General features: G+C 42.2%; 1 protein-coding gene across 5 annotated transcripts in view; it reads right to left on the reverse strand.

The window, feature by feature from the left end:
- LOC109445030 (uncharacterized) overlaps positions 1–15,012 on the reverse strand; it is an 80,404-nt gene that overhangs the window by 45,146 nt on the left and 20,246 nt on the right. The window contains exon 3 of one of the 5 annotated variants that reach the window (XR_002136986.3): positions 12,339–12,551. The exons of the other annotated variants lie outside the window; for them this stretch is intronic. The gene's annotated coding sequence lies outside the window, so the exon portion shown is untranslated. Of the gene's footprint in view, positions 1–12,338; positions 12,552–15,012 lie in introns of those variants that run through there. 5 annotated transcript variants of the gene reach the window in all.

The following is a 15,012-nucleotide window of genomic DNA, read 5'->3' on the forward strand; positions in this document are numbered from 1 at the left end:
AAAATAACTGCGGTGCAAGTTAACGTCTCACCGCGAATATCAGCTATGAAATATTTAGAGGCTCTTTTGGGTTATTAAACAAAACCAATGTTGTGTGTTAAAAGGAGATAGTACCAAAAATATATGAATTAACTGACCAAACTATATTTTAGGGGAAACAAAGTCTTACCCTAAAGCATATGTATCCTTTTCCACTTCACATCCCTTTGTTTTTATGGCTTTATTGAGGTATGAGGGACAAACAATAGACGGCACAAATTAAAGTGCACAACTTGGTAAATATCATGTTCTTTCACCACAAAGCATTAATAACAATCAGCGCTTGTACTAGACTGCTTAAAATTCTCGTACGTGTTCCAACATGATAGTGTAATGATAAAATCCAAGTTTGTCTACACTGAAGCTTTCCACACCTACAAGTTACTAATTCACCTACAAATTCCCCTTGGTTGGGAAAATGTGTTCCAGAATTTGAAATTCAGAAACAAAAAGAATTTCTTTTTTTAATGGAAAATGATAGCTTTGCATTTTAAACCAGTACACTGGAGGTACTTAATTTGCTTTGAGCTAGAAATAAAAGATTTGCTCTAAATTGGGCCGCTCCTTAATTATAATATCTCTATAGATTGCACTCAGTTCAGTAGAAAGAGTGTGTTGAGAGACAGGAAACCTTCCCTCCATGTTCTCAGAGAGGTTCGCAGAGGTTCAGAGTGGGAGAGTGCATCCAAATGGCATCATGCACCACACCCTGTCAAATGTTTACTTGCTATTGACTCACTTATTCAACCAACATTTACTGAGCCCCTGTTTTTTACTGGGCTGGGCACCCCTACCCCATCAGCAGCTTACAAACTATAGGAAGCTAGCTGCTAGGGCCTGCGAAGGAACCCAGTTACCATTTACTCCACCATGATGGCCCAGTCTATATGTTTTGGTTTCTGACTCAGTTTCCCAGATTCTTCTTAACTTCTCAATATTTTCTCACTGAGAATATTCCTTCTGAAACTGAAATATTTCCTGGAGTTCTAGCCTGCTTGGATTAGGCCCAATTGCCAACCCCTTTCCCCAAGAACTGGCTCTTACTCCTGAGCCCATAACTGCTGGCTAATGCCCAGTTGTGAATGGACACGTCATCCAAACCTGCCTGACTAAGAATCACCTTGGGCACTTGTCAGAATTATAGATTCCTAGGCCCTCAGAGACTCCGGGGGAAGGGAGGCTTTCCAGATGAGGAAAGTGAGGCTCCGAAAAGATGAAATTATAAACTCAAATCCACACACGTGAGTGCAGAGCCAGGAGCAGACCCCAGCTCCATTCGATCCCACCTTCTTTTGCGTTATAATTAGAAAATGGGGCCATATTTGCTTCAGCCCCACCCCCTTTCTTCCATCACAACCTCCTAGTCCACTTCCTGGAGTCATACACTTCTTCAGTTTCTTCAAGAATGTATCCTGTGTCACAAACTCAAATACCCACGATAGACAGAAGATCGCAGTACATGATTGAAGCAGGCCGGGTGGCAGGGCATATGCAACATCCGCCGCAGGAGGGGACTCTGGAAAACTAGAGTCCTTCCACGTCCAGGTTACTCAGCTCCCACCAGCTGTTTCCCAGTGAGAATGTGGACCCAGCTTCACTGAAAGATCTAGATTTTCAGGTGAAATCTCAAAATGTCACTCCCGTGATGACATTATGCTATGTAACACTCCATCTGAGGGACTTGAGAGAGAAAACCTGTGGCTGGCCTTGGAGAAGCAATCGCTGTGATGGGGACTGCCTATGGAGAGCGAGTGCCACGTGGCAGGAAACTGCACATGGACTCTGGGTGCTGAGGGCTTCCGTCCTGTAACCATGAGGAACTGAATCCTGCCAACAACACTGTGAGCTTGGAAGAAGATCCCACGTTCAGAGAGGCCTGCAGCCCAGCAGCATTTTCACGAGTCCTCTAAGAACTTGAGCAGAGGACCCAGCCAAGCTGGGCCCAGACTCCTGAACAACAGAAACGGTGAGGTAATAACTATGCATTGTTTTAAGCTAGCAAGGTTGCAGTAATTGCTTTTACAGCAACAGAAAACCAATGCACCCTCCCAGGCCTGCACTTCTTCAAGAGTGCTTCCAATTCCAGAGGTTCCCTCTCTCCATCTGCCATCAACATTCCTATCTGAGCTGGCTGTCAAGACAGACATTAATTTGGCAAACTGATTTCTCATTTATGATTTACCTGCCCCTACTAGGGATCCTTAGTATTTTGTAAGAGAGGACTTGGAGAAGTACTGGCCAAATCAAATGTGTAATTGATTCACAATGATGGAATTTCAGAAAATCACACAGAAAAGTAGAAGTAATTTTGTGCCCGGAGATGGTCCCAGTGGGCCTCAAGCCTTACCTTAGGTCCTTACCTAGGAATAAGTCCTGCCCACTGCAAAAACCCTGAACAATGGAACCAGGAGCCAGGGACGGCACTGCCACTTATGCAGAAGACGTACTGGGGACAGCTTCTGTTTTCTTTTCTGAAAAATAGGGGCAAGACCTCCCCTGCCTGCCTCAAAGGGCTATTGTGAGGACCATGCCCTCTGATGCATAAGTGTGTGATAAGAGGAAATATAGTATATTGGTCTCTGCCCCTGGTTACTGGCACAGAGCTCCTGAAACCCTGGTAATTTCCTGGGTGATAGGAGTGTCTGTTGTTCTACTGAGGCTACTCTTAATGGGCCCCTAGATGGGGGCTAGTCACTAGGAAGACAAAGCCATGCTTAGAAGCTTGGAATGTTCAGCCCTACCCCGCATTCTCTTGAAAGGGGAGAAGGACTGGAAATGCAGTTAACAATTGATCCTGCCTACATGATGAAGCCTCCGTAACAATCCCAATAGTATGGGGTTCAGAGAGCTTCAGGTTGGTGAACATATCCGTGTGTACCAGGAGTGTGACACACCCCAACTGCACAGGGACAGGAGCGCCTGTGCTTGTAACCCTCCAGTCCTTGCGCTCTATATCTCTTCATCTGTATCCTTTATCATGTCTTTCAATAAACTGGTCAATGTAAGTGTTTCCTTGAGTTCTGTGTGTTGCTCTAGCAAGTCAATAGAACCTGAGGAGAGGCATGGGAACCTCCGATGTATAACCAAGTTGGACAGAAGTTGTGGGTAACCTGGGGACCTACTGCTTGTGACTGGCATCTGAAGTGGGGGACAGTCTCAGGGTACTGAGCCCTTAACCTGTGGGATCTGACACTATTTTCAGGTAGATGGTGTTGGAATTGATTAGTTAAATTGCAGAACACCCACCTTGGGACGGGAGAAACCCTCACATCTGGTGACCAGTAGTGTCAGAGGTTATGAATGTGATAGTCACGTAAGAATAAAGGACAGACATAGAGAGGAAAAGTCAGCTTTCTTCTACTCGATGTGAAAGCACTCTGTGAGCAATGTACATACACATATATATGTATGTATATATACATATATATTTCTTTTTTTCCCCCACAGAAATAGATTGAAGTGATGAAGTACTGTGTTTCCCCAAATATAAGACCTAGTCGGACAATCAGCTCTAATGTGTCTTTTGGTGCAAAAATTAATACAAGACCCGGTATTATATTATATTATATTAATTATATTATATATTATATTATTTATATTATACTATATTACATTACATTATATTATATTATAGACCTGGCCTTATATTATAGCAAAATAAGGCTGAGTCTTATATTAATTTTTGCTCCAAAAGACGCATTAGAGTTGCTTGTCCGGCTAGGTCTTATTTTTGGGGAAACACGGTAACACAGATAATTTCAGCCCAAAAGACCCCAATGTACACATTCTGACGTCATCCCTGCAACTTCAGTACTGACCTTGCCCACGTCTATTGTCAGGCTTCCATTTCCTTACCACCTCTCAGTTTCAACCAGAGGCTGACATTTAACTTCTCCCGGCTCCCATGCAGCTGCCAGAGGCCAGGGGAGACTGAAATGGGGCTCCTCTCACAGCCCAGCATGTGATTAACCTGGGAGGGAGAGGCCTCCAGGAAGGTTGCAGATGTCTGGGGAGTCCCCTGACACCAGTCCAAAAACAGCCCCATCAAACTGCCCAGGCTCTGTGCGTAGTGAGACTGAGAGCACTGAGTTCTGCAAACCCAAGCAGTAAAGCCCCTGAGAGTTCTAGAACTCTCTCTCACCCGCAGGGCTCCACTGTGTCCAAATCTGTATTTCAAATGGCAGAGGTGCGCTACCACTTTCCTCTGACACCTATATGGCTTACAGTGACATCTACATAGGCAAGGGGTTTTTATTGGAATTACATGGAGAAGAAAAAGAGTAAGAAAAAAAGGAAGAGGCTGATTTATCCTCCAGATAGTCAAACAAACAGAAAACACATAAGAAATAATGGCTTCCCACTTCAAAGCCAGGGGTTGAAGTGCAGGATCCCATGATTCATTGGAGAAGTGAAAAAACTCTTCTTCTTCAACTAAACTCAATGATTAAATTATAGAATTTAATAATAATGTAATAGTAAAACAGCCATAACAATCCTAAACAGTCACTGCGTTTACCATGTGCCTGACACTGTGCTAAACGTTTTCCATACATTCTGTCACTCACTCAACCCTAAAGGGAAGGTACCATTACTGACCTGATTTAACAGATGAAGAAACCAAGGCTTGGTGAAGTAGAGTAATTTATACAAGGTCATGCAACTAGCAAATGATAAAGCTGGCCCTTGAAGTGAGCCAGCTATGTCTGCCTCCACAGCCTGGGTTCTTAACCCTGGTACCATCTTGCTCGCTGAAAATGGATGTGCACAAAGATGCCCCCACTCTCCAGAAGAGCCAAGGATGCTGACCACAAATCTACTCCCACTACAAACTCATGGCACTCCCTTCTCCCACCCTTGTTCTTCCAAGAGCCTCATCAAATATGCCTGAAGCAGGGATTCTCTCCCTAGCTCCCCAAACCTTACAATGACCCTCCCCTCGTCAGAGAAAAGATAATAGGCCCCACACAATAGCTGTTCATATTAACAGTACCATCAATATCATTGCTACTTGTTTCTCTGGGTATAAAATATCAATGATATACTGAAGTCCTGAGAGAGTCTATGGACTTTAACATTTTCAGAAAGTGAAAATTCTCTTTACTGGAGACAATTTAACTAACTCAATTTCCCTTGCAACTTGGTGCCAAACAAACAAATCGATATCATTTTAGAATCCAAGGAAGAAGTTGATAGCTTTGTCTGGAACAATTTCCGTGGGTGGCCAGAACTTGACCCTTTCATATCATTGACGTACTTTGTAAAACCAGATTGGATTTTGATTGTTTGGCATCTTCTTTAAGGATTTAAAATTAGTAAGCAATGGAAAATGTGGAGCTAATAAGTTAACAATAGCATTGGGGAAAAAAGCATGGGTTAAAAATTATCAGAAGTTTGCAAGCTGAAATTAATATTGAATGCATTGGGAGAAGGTAAAGTTTTGGCCAAAATGAGAGTGAAAGCAATCGTTGGAGTAATGGCAGTCTCTGTGTGGAAGAGGAGATAATCATTTAGATGGGCATATGGAGGCTATCATGCATGGGAGTTTCACTCAATGTACCTGCTTATAAAGAAGGAAGGGAGGAAGAAAACAAAGGAATGAGGATCAGAAGCAAGGAAAGAGGGAAGAAGGAAGCAAGGAGAGATGAAAGAGGAAAGGCAAAAATGTGGACTCTAAGTTAAATCCAACAAGGGCAAGTAAAATCTGTATAACAGCAACCAAAAGATTTTCCAGTTCTCACCTCATGAAATCTAGATATTAAAAAATACAAAACAAAAAATATTAGATAATGTACTAGAATTCTTGGTATCAGAACTTGACCTGTAGTTCAGAAAATAATAATAGGAACGTTTAAGGCCACAAGAAGTAGAAGAGCATGGTAACAGAGAATATTGTGTTGGATGATATTTTTTTATCTAGGTAAACTAAATAGCAGTTTTCCAACTTTTGCTTTTCATAAGAATAGCTATTATTTATTGAGTGCCTTGTGTACCCATCTCTGTGCTAAACACTATTTGTAATACTCTATTTGATTTAATCTTCCCAACAAGTGTACCAGATAACTGTAATTACCCTCATTCATTCATGAGAAAACTGAAAATGAGAGAAGTTAAGGTGCTCAAAGAAACATGGGTATTAAGAGGCAGAGCTGTTCATCAGTGCCAGCTCTGTGTGACTAGGTAACCTGCTCAATCACAAGTGCCATCATCACCACAACCACCACCACCACCACGTACAGAGCAATTTACAGAGCACCATTTTTAATCCCCACCACAATCCCTTGAGGTGGTAACAACAGCTACTCCCATTTTACAAAGTGGGAAACTGAGGCTCTGAGAGGCTCAATAATGCCAAAGGTCACCTGGGTAGTAGGTTATGGAGTTGGGATATAAACTCAGACAAGCTGACTCCATGCATTAAATCACCGCAAGCTTCAGTATTCTGTACATTTCAGAAATAGTTCTAACGCTTGAAAACATTCCTGTTGATAAATGGCTTTGCTCTACTGTACTATGAACATGAGAATTAGCATCAAAATCAGGTTAAATTCAGCTATAGGTCATTTAATACAGAGACCTGTGTTTTGTGTGTTATTTTCATTTTCTCACTTTGATGGAAATATGCTGTAATGAGTCAATTGTGATAAGTCACATTAATAGTCTATAGAAATAGAAATTAAAAAGTTGTTTCTTAGTCTTACTAAAGCAACAGTGAATTAACAAATTAAGAGAAATACTGTAAACAGAAAACAGTATAGGAGGTGGCTAGAAACCCTTTCCCTCTACAGGCTTTGCAGTATATGTATATTTGTAGACATACACAACTTGGGCTATTTATTAGGTCTTGGTAACTGACTTGTACTTTAGGTAAATTTGCCTGGCAACAAATAGGAAAAACAATCAAGTTTGAAGAGCTCAGCTTATCTCCCCTTTTCCACTCTCTTTCTGCACTTTAACTTTCACAATACATTGGTTAAGTTATAGGTATTGATCTAACAACTGAGAGGTACTCTAGAAAGAACACATTTTATAAAACATGAATTAGTTAGGATAAGATAGGCTATGCTACATTAAAACATGCACCAGTGACTTAATGCCAGAAAGTTTAATTTCTTGTGCACACAGACTTCTGTGTCCGTTGGGCAACTGTCCAGTCTCTGTCCTTCATTTGGGGACTCAGTAACCTGGGCTACTTCCACATATGGCTTCACTATCTAAGGACATGACCTCCAAGCTCACAACAGCAGAGAAAGAGAGAGGGAGAGCTGAAGAATCACACACGGGCTCGTAAATGCTTTGGTTCATAAATGGCACATGTCACTCTGCTTACGGTTCAGTGGCAAATACCACTTATGGCCCAGAGAGCGTGGAAATGCAGGAAAGCACGTGCATAGCTGGTGGGTAATGAATGCCTCTGACACAAAGAATTACATACATGTTTTCGTAATACTACTACTACCACTACTACTAATACTAATACTACAACTAATAATAATACTATGTATTTATCATAACCAAAGTTCATTTTTCAAGGAACAAACTTTTGGTTTTGTTCATCAGTTCCACTAAGGTGATTTTGCTTCATTTTGTTTTTATCTTTAATCTGCCATAAACATTTCTACTCTTTAGGGTTAATTTTTGTTGTTCTTTTTATATCTACTTGACCTGGGTACTTTATGTTTAATCTTTCTTATTTTCTAATAAAGGTTTAAGACTATAAATTTCCCTCTGAATACCACTTTGGCTACTTCCTGTAATTTTGGTTTCCTTGTGGTTTACTTTCCTTATGGTTTCTCTTTTTCTAAATATTTTGCAATTTTACTCTGACTCCCTCTTTCTCCAGATAATTAATTATTTAGGAATGTGCTTTGTTAATTTCCAAATGTACAGGTTTTGAGTGGTTCTCTTCTGTTGTTTATAATTTCTTTACATCATAATCAACTAACATGTACCACCTATATGATATCAAAAAATGTTTAACTTGTTGAAATTTCTTTGGTCTGTTTTTTGTTTTTATTGTTTGTTTGTTTTTGTTTGTTTGTTGTTGTTGTTTTTGTTTGTTTGTTTTGCTATATTCATCGTACTCTCTTAAGCAAGGTGTAGAATTACATAGGGAGCTTTTACCAAAAAAAACCTCTAGCCAAAGTCTTCTTCAGACTACTGAGTCAGAATCTCCATGGGCAGGTCCAGGCATTATCCTTTCACCTTCCCCTTCACACCAACCACAGAAATGACTCTCACTTACATCACTGGCTGAAAACTTCTGCTCCAACTATTTTGTAGATTTGGAGTTTGAGGAGTTGGGAGTTTGGGAAAAGACTGCAGGAGAAGCAGATTGGATGTAATGGAGATGAAGAATCCTGCTTGACGATATCTAGTATCTGTATCTTGTTCATCTTTGTATCTCACTTGTCTTTGTATGCACAATGCCTGGCACAGAGAAGGCATGAAGAGCTGTGGATGATTAGATGAATCAATAGTTACCTAAGCAACTAGGAGCATCATAATGATAGCTAAAGGTCTGTGCAACCGATATAAAACCCTATTTCATCTCCTGAAATATCAACACTTAAGAAAAGGTGTGACATTGACACTGTTTTTGTATCTTCTCCCCATGCACGATGTTAAGCATATAGTAAACACTTCATAAGTACATCTTAAATGTAAGTTACAAGCATGTGTATTAGTTTCCTACTGCAACTGGAACCAATTACCACAAATTTAGTGACTTAAAGCAACACAGACTTATTATCCTAGAGTTCTGGAAGTCAGAAGTTCAAAATGGGTCTCCCTGGGCTAATCAAGGTGGTGCTAGGGCTGCATTCCTTTCTGGAGGCTCTAGGAGAGAATCCCATTTTCTTGCCTTTTCCAACTTCTACCGTGTTTCCCCGAAAATAAGACCTAGCTAGACAATCAACTCTAATGCGTCTTTTGGAGCAAAAATTAATATAAGACCCAGTCTTATTTTACTATAATATAAGACCAGGTCTTATGTAATATAATATATTATTATATTAATATATTAATTTTTGGTCATTCCATTCCAGCGCACCTATCACATTCCTGGAAGATTTCTAGGAGGATGGATACATGTCTCAATATTTGCCTACCCAGCTTTAGCGGTCACTGCTGAAGGACAGTTTAGTGATAGTCCACGTGCACTCCTGAGACAGAGCCCGCTGCCCTGATTTAGAGGCGGAGGCTGCTCCATGTCACCCTCTTGTGCAGAGGAGTAGAGAAATCCCTCCCTGTTTCTACCCAACCTTGGCTAAAACTCCATGGAAAACATTTGTTTTCAGAGTGAAGTTCCCCAGAGCTTTTAGAATCCACTTTTTTCATCATTTTAAATCTACTTATTGGGAAATCTCTCTAAAACATATTACACAAAAATAATCATCATACTGAGTCAATACTGAATGAGAGGTCTTAATAGCATAAAATACATTATTCATTTCCTTGCCTTGTAAAGGGTACTCTAAATGCAATTTTAACTCTTCTTCCTGGCTGGGGACCTCAGTTCTTTGACTGTTCCGTAGACTGATAGAATACCAATTATTTTTTTGCATGTTTATGACATTTTGAAAAAGGTGGTTATTTTTTAGTTGTTGCTGTTATTCTGATTTTTTTGCCTCCTTTTGCTGTCAGTGGTCACGTTTTGATCTTGAGTTTGTCAGCGTGGCTTCCCTTAGCAGCTTCCTTCCCCTTTTCATTTGCTGTGGAGACAGTAACTAGGATACCAAGCTAGCCAGAATTGTAAGTGAAACGGGGTTGAACAGGCCTATAAAGAGCTCTCTTTCAAGTGAAATGTGTGAGATTTAAGGCAAAATCCGAGTGACCTTGCACACAGGACTGCCCGTTCCATCTGGAATTCGTGACTGTTTGACATCTATTTGGCTGCTTAGTAGCTATTTTTACCTCTGCTATTTTTGTTCTGAATAGGTTAGTGTGAAATAGTTGTTTTGGCAAGATGAAATATTGCTATATTTTCCAATTTCCCAAAGCCTAGAAATGGAATAACACTTCCTCAGTCCTGGGATCGTGAAAAAAGAAAAAGAAAAAGTCATGACCCTGTCAATGCTTGTGGCAATGTGACATGAAATTAGGACTACAACTTAAATGTCCATTAACAGGAGAACATGCAAAGGATGGCTCATCTGTATAACAAAGTAGTAAGCAGCTATGAACTGTGTATACCATATACACACGCTAACTGGCAGATCTGTTTAGTTGTGGGGGCAGGTGCACTGATAAAAAGTGCTGCTCTCCTGGTCCCCCAGGGGACAGTTCTGATATATCTCATAAGGCTGCTCAGGCGGTACCAGCAGGATTTAGCACATCACCCACTGCCCCACTCAGTAATGCATTCTTATAATACCTTTCTTTCCCTGCTTCATCTCCCCCAACCCCAGTCCTTACCTGCTTCCTGTGAGCACCTCCCCAAGTCCCTGCACACAGCCTTTGTCTCAGGCTTTACCTTTGAGAGAAGCCATGGAAAGAAAACTGTCAAGGGAGAAAATAGTGTTTAGAGAGGCTGCACCCATCTTGCAACCATGAGGGGAAGACCAAGAGAATTGCAAAGGAACTGACCCAGAACCATGGCATCGTTGGACGACAGAGCCACCATCTACCTCTAGGCATCTTACTCCATGAAAACAATAACCCTCCATTAATTCACTTGCAGTTGGGTTTTATGTGATTTGCAGACAAAAGTACTTCTTGGGAGTATTTTCTTCAGCACTGACAGCAGAGCAATAAGGCCTCTGCGTGGGGAAGCTTGGGGGGGTGGGGGTGAACGCCAGGCAGCTTCCAGTGTACGGAGTTCGAGCTTGGGGAGGATGCTGGTTTGAGAGAAGCAGAGACAAAAGACAAAGACAGTCTTGTGGTTTAAATTCTTCTACCAGTGAATTCCTCTTTTTGCCTGAAATAGTTGACGTATATAGTTTCTATCACTTGCAAACAAAAATCCTGTCTAATTTAAGTATGAGCTCATTCTTATTTTACAAAAAAAAAAAAAAAAAAAAGACAAAAAAACCCAGTTGCTGTTTATGTTCATGTAAGCATGGAAAAAATATAAATGGATGTACTAAATGGCTATCAGTAGTTATTACCTGGGAGAGTTGGAATAGAGGGAAGAACGTATGTATCACTTTTACTTTTACAAACTTCCTAATGTTTAAACTTGTTATAACCAGCTTGTATCATTTTTGTAACTTCAAAAGACTAAAAACTGCAGAAACAGAGATTTTAAAACGTGTGTTGTTTTATGCTCTTACGTTTGAGCTATACGGCAATTGAAAACCAATACACATCATTACAAACCTGAGAACCACTGCTTGCAAACCACCCAACAAACCTCAGACAACCACAAATCCCAATGCCTTCATAAAACCAGTACTAATGTGCGGAGTGAGGGCCTGATGCTGGGAAGTTGTCTCCAACTGGCCTGTGACCGTGACCGGCCAACCTCCAACTCACACACACATTACTTCCATTATTTCTCCCAAAATCCACCCCAAATAAGCCCATATTCTAAGGTAAAAACAAACAAACATAAAACAGTGTGCTTGCTATGCAAATGCAGCTTCAAAGAAAGCTCATCCACTCACCCCTTTCCATCCCAAGGCATTTCTAGACAGAAAAATCTAGAATTTGCACAGCTCCATGAGTCTGTGTAAACAGCCTGGAGTGTTGCTAAAGGAGGTGGGAAGTGTGCTGAGCCAACCTAAGCACACAGGCTGATGAGAAGGAGCCAGGACCAGAGAGGATGGGGCCATGGGAAACTGATACAGCTGGCTCAGTCACAAGCCACTTGGTAGGTGAACCAAAGCACATAATTATGGGGACATGACATTCTCAGTGGAGATGGGGTCAGCAAGTAGAGCACAGACAGCTAAACGAAGACCAGGTGACAGTTCTGAGTGACGCCAGCAGAACCCCAAGTGGTGGCTGGAGGGTGGCAGTAGAATAGCTCTTGTGTGAGGCTGGGCGGGGGGGGGGGGGGGGGGGGTTGGAGGCAGCGTCTGATGATAGGTGAGATCCAGAATTCTGGGCAGGGATACGGAGGCAGAAATTCGGGGTATGAATAGTAAGAGCTACACATGCATACTTACTATTAATACATGCCAAGTGCTGTAACCTCACACTTCACTTAATTCTCCCAAAAACCTTGTGAGGAGGGAAGTTTTATCATTTCCGTTTCTCAAATGAAGAAACTAAGGTAGATAGAACATATATGATTTGCTCCAAGTCACAAAGCTAATATTATTAGTCAGCTAGGGCTGCCATCACAGAGTAACACAGACTGGGGGATTTAAACAACAGAAATTTATTTTCTCAGCATCTGGAGACTCGAAGTCCAAGATCAAGGGCCTGGCAGGGTTGATTTCTGGTGAAGCCTCTCTTCCTGGCTTGCAGAGGGCTGCCTTCTTGCCGTGTCCTTACATGGCCTTTCTTCTGTGCACAGGTGGACAGAGAGATCTCTGGTTTCTCTTCCTCTTCTTATAAGGACACCAGTCCTATCAGATTAGGACACCATCCGTATGATCTCATTTACTCTTAATTACCTTCTTAGAGGCCCTATCTCCAAATACTGTACATTGGGAATTAGGGCTACAACATATGAATGGGGGGGTGGGAAAGGAAGACAGATAATTCCGTTCATAAAAGCTAGTTAGTAGCAAATACAGACAGCATGACTCCAGAGCCTAATATTCTTTGTGTGTATTTTTACATTTTACTGAGGTGTAATGTAAATATAGTTCAATGAGTTTTGAATAAATGCATCCATCCTTGTGGTGCACACTCCTAGCAAAGACTACACAGCACTCTTAACCATTACACTCTACCAGACTATCTGAGGACAGGAGGCGATGCCACTGGTCCATTGCATGGCAGCCAGGCCTCATCCCTGGCACTGCAAATGCAAAGCTCACTTGCATCAGGACATACTTCTGAGCTCCCTCCCACACCCAACCACATGCGGTTCCCGCCTGCGCCAGCTCTCAGGCTCTGCTGCTCGGCTCTGGATCCCAGGAGACGGACCCTTGCCAGCTGGTTTCTCAGGGTATTTCTCTCCCTCCCTTTCTGCCTAAGGCAGTGTCTCTGGCATCTCATCTGAGCCTCCAGCTCCTCCCAGGCAGTCCCACCATGGTTTCCCAACAGATGACCGTACTGCCTTCTCCACTTTGGTTAAAAAAGCATTTCCTCCCAGGTGACCTGCAGTTTAGAAGTAGCAGTGGCACCCTGCTGTTGTTATTCTTTGGGTTATGTTGCCATCCATTGTTTGGCTTCTCAGCTCTTCCTTCTCATATATAAACAGTTCTCTGCATTCAATCCCAAGTTTCAAATATTCAGCATGCTTTCTCTCTTCCTGGTTACACTCTCCTAGTACACTGATATGTCACCTACTTGTCAGGACAGGCTCAGAAACTGGGGCGGTTCTAGGCATTAGAGGGAGCCCATGCACAGAGGCCGAAAGGTACCGGAGTCGTTAGCAGAGATTTCTCTAAGAGAGTACCAGAGATCGTATTTACATTTGTTCTCCACTTGTTGACATCTTATTGGTCCATCCTGTTAGTATATTAGCACTTGGCTCCAATTCATTCATTGCCCATGGCTCACCTGGATCTCTGCAAGCTCTCAAGCCTAGAGATGCGTCTATCACCTGCTTCTTCAGCTAATGTCATGACGCAAAGCTATTAATTGGATTTGTCAAACTGCCACATATATTTTTTTTTTAAATGTGTTTGCCCAAATGAAGTGGCAGGGGAGAAAACAGTGAGCGAGGAGAGCAAGAAGGGACACTTCAACACTGACGAACCTTCAACAGCCAGGGGTACCCTGCCAACCAGTTGGGTGTGGGAGAGGAAGCCTCTGTAGAGGCTTAAAAGAGGCAAAATGCCCGGTCAGCTCTGAGTCCAGTTTACAGCAGGCTCTGGCTAACTGTAAAATCCGTACTGAGTAGATCCCAGGATGACGGCAGAAGGACCTCTATCTATAGTTTGGCTGCAAAACTAAGCCTTGTCTTCCAAGAGCCTTTGACTTGAGGAGGGAGAACCGGGAGGCAGACTGCACCCACTGGCTCGCTGCCCTATATCCGGGGACTTCTCCAGAACGGCAGTGGTTGTGAGGCAAACTTCCTCTGTCAGCTCACACCACCTAAGTAAGAGCTGTTGGCCTGTCCTGACTGCAGGTGTAGAAGCCCCACTGTCAGGGGGTAAACACCAGCTAGTTCCCACTTCTCCTTCCCTCTCTCCGTGATAGATCACTTTAGCTGGGAGAACTGTCGTGAACCAATGGGGCAGCTAATGGGAGAAATGTTAACACACACACACACACACACACACACACACAATAAATAAATAAATAAAGGATGAAAGAATCCTGTTAGTCACAGAGCTTTTCATCTGAACCGCAGAACAGGCTCTTGCTCTCTGTTAGAATAATAAAATCAGTCTTGCACTGTATCAGCTCCACAAACAAAAGCAGCTCCCTGGAATGCAACTCTCCGGGGCGTCTGAGTCGGATTTAGTTCTCATGGGGAAAAGCGTACATTCAAAGGAGAGATGGAGTAGCCTTAAGAAAGTCAAAGAAATAAATAATCTTGCTATTCAAACGAGGAAAACACAGGCTGTGAGGCAGCTCTCCTCTGTGGTTGATTCAACACCTGGTGAACACACAGCATGGTCTCTGCCCAGGCTGGAATTTTCCCACAGCAGACCGGCACCTGCAGAGGTCCAGCAAAACGCCAGGCCTGCCTTTTAGACCTTGGGAAATAGGGTGAGAAGGAAGGGCTGGAGAGCTATCTGATTCCAAAGGAAAATCACAGAAACCAGAAGTTATTGTAAGAGAAGCACCTCAAAGCAGGTGGCTAGAGCTATTTTAAGGGTACAGAAATACTCTTTGTGGAAAAATGTTTAGGAAAAGAAAAAACTCAGAGTGCATGAGTATCATATTATAGGAACAAAATGTTCTCCT

The sequence above is a fragment of the Rhinolophus sinicus genome, chromosome 17 (assembly GCF_057876585.1).
Source record: "Rhinolophus sinicus isolate RSI-liver-muscle chromosome 17, RSI-T2T, whole genome shotgun sequence".
Classification (NCBI taxonomy): domain Eukaryota; kingdom Metazoa; phylum Chordata; class Mammalia; order Chiroptera; family Rhinolophidae; genus Rhinolophus; species Rhinolophus sinicus.